The sequence below is a fragment of the Biomphalaria glabrata genome, chromosome 9 (genome assembly GCF_947242115.1).
Source record: "Biomphalaria glabrata chromosome 9, xgBioGlab47.1, whole genome shotgun sequence".
NCBI classification, from domain to species: domain Eukaryota; kingdom Metazoa; phylum Mollusca; class Gastropoda; family Planorbidae; genus Biomphalaria; species Biomphalaria glabrata.
In genome coordinates this window covers 38,532,460-38,537,974 of record NC_074719.1, presented here as the reverse complement: position 1 = coordinate 38,537,974, position 5,515 = coordinate 38,532,460, and positions in this window count along the sequence as shown.

The following is a 5,515-nucleotide window of genomic DNA, read 5'->3' as shown; positions in this document are numbered from 1 at the left end:
TTATTTCTCCCACACCCAATCTCAGATCACGCTGAAACTTTGCACAGTTATTTCTTTTATCTGACAATACAAGAATCAATTTTTAAAAATAGCCAATTAATTAATTAACTATTAGTAAATAAGTATTTGTTTTCTATCTCGAACATGGGAAAGAAGTTGTATTTGACTGAAGCGATGGTATAAGCTGAAATAGTTTCTTTATAAATCGTCGTCTGAGGCTTAGTGAACTCAAACATGAAATAGGAACAATAGATAACTATACACTCTTCCATGTTCAAACTAGACTATTCGCTAGCAGAGTGGTTAGTATTTACCACGTTGGCTTCAGAAGCCTAAGAAGGCTTTAGCCCACATGTTCGAATTCAGATCGTTCCCACTTTAGAAAAAATAAATGTAAAAAGCGATCACCCAGATACCCCTTTCTTTCTCCTCCTGCCCCTTTCCAACTGGTCCAGACAAGTGATAGGAACATAGCGTAGTGAGAGAGCTAAAAGCATGTAATCACGCTAAACTAAAACAATTGGTAAAAAAATATTTCTAATCATACACATTTATTATTGTGAGTCTAGATCTATAACAAATTTAGTTAGATGACTGATCCAAACTAATTGATACACTTATTAAAAGCTTTGTTTTTGTTTCTTAAGTTTTTGTTTTGCTTGTTTTTTAAAATTATATTTCAAATGTTATTGAGGACGAAGTAATCGATCTTACAAAAAAAAAGTTATCATTACTTATTTCTTTAAGTTAATGAAAATTTATCATGTTTTCTTTCTCAATCTTAGTTAAAGCGACCTACTGATTTTAGACGGCCGTAGTAACAATTTTTACTTTAATATGCTCTAGTGTTATTAAGGATATATTAGATATATTAAGTCAACTATGCTGTCCACAGTGCTTAAACAGACGTTTTTTATTGACACTATGCTACATTGAAAATCTACCATAACATTTATGTAAATCTACACTTTAAACTTTAATTTTAAAAAAGAGACGTAAACGTGACCAGAAAGGTTTTTTTTTTAATATAACTTTTTAACTCTTTCTCTCCGATATTATTTTTTATTTTTTATTATTATAAGTTCTTCTTTTAGCTCATTACTATTTCACTTACCCTGTTATGATTAAGCTTAAATAACTTTGTTGTTTGTTATCAGAAAATGTTGTATTTGGTATAGAATTAAAGGGGAATGCATGCTCTTTTTATATAACACAAAGTCAAGTGCACAAAATAATAATAATTACAATATAAATATTAATTTAATTTAATGAGGTCAAATCAACGATGGGATCGTCGATTAGGAGAGAAAGAGTTAATATGCTTATATTACTATAAGGGGGTGTGGTGGCTGATTGGTAAAGAGCCGGATTTTGAACTGAGGGGGCTTGGGTTCGAATCTCAGTAAAGAATTAGATTTTTAATTTCGGGACTTTAAGGGAAACCTCTGAGAGTACAGAACTCCAGTGGGTACTTAACATTAATTGAGAAAAAGTAAAGGGCGGTAGGTCTGTGTACTGGCCACATGAAACCCTCGTTAACCAAGGCCACAGAAACATGACGTTTATATCACCTGCCCCCATGGATCGCAATCAGAAAGGTCCTACATTTATTATTATTATGTTTGTATCCGATATTCATTCACCGCATACATTTGTTCAGATAAATTGAATGTTGGCGAGCAGTGAATTCTATTGAAATCTCTTCTTTAAGGATCAAGATGTCAAGATCTTTTGTTTAAAACTAGTTTATCTGATTTTTTTTTTAAATGGCTAAACTGTTTTCTTTTATGTGTACAATACGGATGTACCCATTCGTTCTCAAAGGAATTAGATAAAAGAATAAAACCTAGGCTAGACTTCATGGTCTATAGAAAATGTCTTTAGATTTTGATCAATGAATCATCACACGAGGGATTCCAGTCGATACTGTTTGGAGAGCTTCACATTTTCTTTCTGCAGGTTATTCATTACCATAACTTTTGACTAGCGAAGTAGCTTTTGTCTTTTGTTCTATCCAATGATTCGACCCACTTATTCTAATGTAATGTAGGACTGCAGACAGAAGTAGCTTCGAGAGAACAAATAAAAAACTTATGACAAAAGTCAACCGAGAAACCATGCACGGGAGAATGCACTTTTAGCTGACTTGGTTACACGTGGAGAACGAAAAAAATATAAAATAAACATAGAAAAAAAAACATTACATATATTTAGATATAAAACAAGAGAAACATAAAAAAAATACTTTAAAAAAAAAATAAAGCTTGTATTAAAAGTAATTGTATCAATTAGTTTGGATCAATCATGTGATTTGCAGGATGAACATAGACATAATGCATCTGTGCTATTAAAAATAGTTTGACCAATTGTCTTTGTTTAGCTTTTAGCTTTCTCGGTGCGCTATTATCCTATCACTTGTCTGGACCAGTTGTGAAAGGGTTATGTGAATGTTTATGTGATCGATTTTTAAATGTTTTAAAAAAATGTTCACGCAGGGTCGTCAAGGGGACTAATTCAACTTATACCACCACTTCAGTCATGTACGATTTCTTTCTTTTGTTCGAGATACTAAACAAAATAATTAATTACCAATAGTTTATTAATGAATTAGTTTGTGCGACTGTTTTATTCTTAACACAGGTAAAAGAAATAAATGTGCAAAATTTTAGCTTTATCCGAGATTGGGTGTGAGAGAAATAACGTGTACAAACTTTTTACCAGACAGACAGACAAACAGAATGTGTTGATATGCATGAAACAATAAAAACGTTAACCAATTAGTCAATTAATTACTGGTAACCAACTATTTTGTTAAATATGAACGCGGAAAATTAATCCTCTAGTATTCACAGATGTGACTAAATAAGAGTGGGTTTGCCCCCTTAGATAACTACGCTCGTTATTTCTTAGATCTTGAAACTTGAAAGATTTTTTTTTTGACCGAACAAAGCATGCGTCAATGAAACATTTAACCAATTAGTTAATTTATTGTTGAAAATGAATTAAATTGACATCGAACAAGGCAAATAACTTCTTTAGTATTGAGAGGTATAGTAGTAAGTCGGGAGTTCTTCCCCTAAGAAAAAATTTTTTTTTGCTTGTTTCTTAATCATGTTACTATAATATTTATCAAGAAGTATCTGATCTAACGATTTCACCCATTTCTTCTAATTCTTACTTGTAGACATAAAACAATGTGTCCGCCAGCAAAGATTAAAGTAAACTGAGAAAGCAGAAATGAGAGAACGCACCATTAGATAAATAGGTCACTGTATAAGAGGGCGAAGTTAGTGAAACCAAAACCAAAGAAGCAAATCTTGCCCCTTTTTTTAGCGGCCCCCGAAAGGGGAAAAGACGCTATTAGTTTTGTGCGAAATGTCTGTCCGTGTGTCCGTCCGTCCCGTTTAGATCTCTTAAACTAGAAAAGATATTGAAAATCCGACATCACAATATTTTAGACCATTCAAATTTCTGATGCAACGGCTACTTTTTTTTTTCTGAAAGCGAAAAATCTAGTTTTTAAAATCAGTTATGCAAGCAGTTTTTTAAAGAGAAAAAGCTAACTAGTATGCATTATAAGGTAGACCTAATTTAAAATGAATAGTAATCTTATAAACATCATTTTTCTGAACTTTTTTTTTTATTGCAGAATTATTATTTAATTTTTTTTGAGGATTCGAATAAGAGATTGAGCCTTTTCAAAACAATTAGATCAATTATAAGACATCAATTAGGCCAGGGGAGGCGCGGTGGCTGAGCGGTAAAGTGCTTGCCTTTCGAACCGGAGGGCCCTGGTTCGAATCCTGGTGAAGACTGGGATTTTCAACTTTGGAAGCTTTGGGCGCCTCTGAGTCCCTCAGCTCTAATGGGTACCTGACATTAGTTGGGGAAAAGTAAAGGCGGTTGGTCGTTGTGCTGGCTACATGACACCCTCGCTAACCGTAGGCCACAAAAACAGATGAACTTTACATCATCTGCCCTATAGACCACAAGGTCTAAAAGGGTAACTAGTTAGGCCAGGTTCACACTTACACCTATCCTTTGATCTGTGGGACCGTTGGGGCACTACACAAGATCTGTTAACCTTCTTTCTCCATTCTTATCTCTCATCTGTCTTTGATATAATTTCATTTGGATGTTCTTTCTGAAAATATTGAAGCCTGCCTGGGTGGACCTCTTCGGGGGCCGATTTTGAGTTTTGTGTTTCCACACAAACTGTCTTTGTAACCTTGTTTGTTTTTTTGCAATGCATCACACTAATGGATCTATCTTCTGTAATATCATCCCTTTACCATGGTAGAAGCAAACGAATGCATCTTATTAAATGATACAACGTTTATATTGACTCGATTTGTATCGTTCTTGTGGGTTTAGATTTTTACAATCGATTGTTCTGCATCTTCTTTCCACTGACCCAATCGTCTTCAAAGTTTTGATTACAAGCGCATAGTCGATGACAACACATGTCAACTGGATTTGCATAGTCATGTGAAATACTGTATTTGTACAATGCGCATGTTATCGAAGAGATTGCCATTACTATTATTATTATTATTAGATTCCAAAGATAGGTGTAGTTGTCTTCGACTAAAACGTGGTTACTATAAAGAAAGCATCTAAAACTTCTTATCTTATCTTAGCCTATATAATACAGACATTACTTGAACATTTTCACCAAAGATCTCTGCACTCCATCATGGACATCAATTTTTTGCATACAAGGTCAAGGTCGATGACAACACATGACAACTGGGTTTGCATAGTCATCAGAGGCACCGTGCTTATATGTCTGCTGCGGAATCGAAGAGATTGCCATTATTATTATTATTATTTCATTCCAAAGATAGGTGTAGTGGTCTACTACTAAAACATGTTTACTATAAAGAAAGCAGCTAAAACTTCTTATCTTATCTTATCTTATATAATACAGACGTTACTTGAACGCTTTCACCTAAGATCTCTGCACTCCATCATGGAAGTATACAGCAAGACCGCACAACACAATGAGCGAAGTTCTCACGACTGCCAGACAGTTGAGACACTTAGAGAGACTTCTTACAGTCTTCTTAGCCTATAGGAATGATTTATTTGTCTAATTTAACGAAACGTATTTGAAACTAAAAGGGGCGCGGTGGCTGAGTGGTTAAGCGCTTCGCTTCCGAACCTGGGGTCCTGGGATAGAATCTCAGTGACGACTAGGATTTTGAATTTTTGGATTTTCAGGGCGTTCGTGAGTCCACCCAACTCTTATGGACACCTGACTTTAGTTAGGGAAAGTAAAGGCGGTTGGTCATTATACTGGCCATATGACACCCTGCTCGTTAACCGTTGGCCAAAGAAACAGATGACTTTAACTTCATCTACCTTAAGCAGCCCTATAGACCGCATGGTCTGAAAGGAAAACTTTACTTTTTCCTTGACTATTTGAAATTAAACACAACCAATTAAATTTAATCGCAAAAGCGTAACATCTGCGTTTGTAGGAAAACTTTTTCTGTGCATACAAAACTTGCGA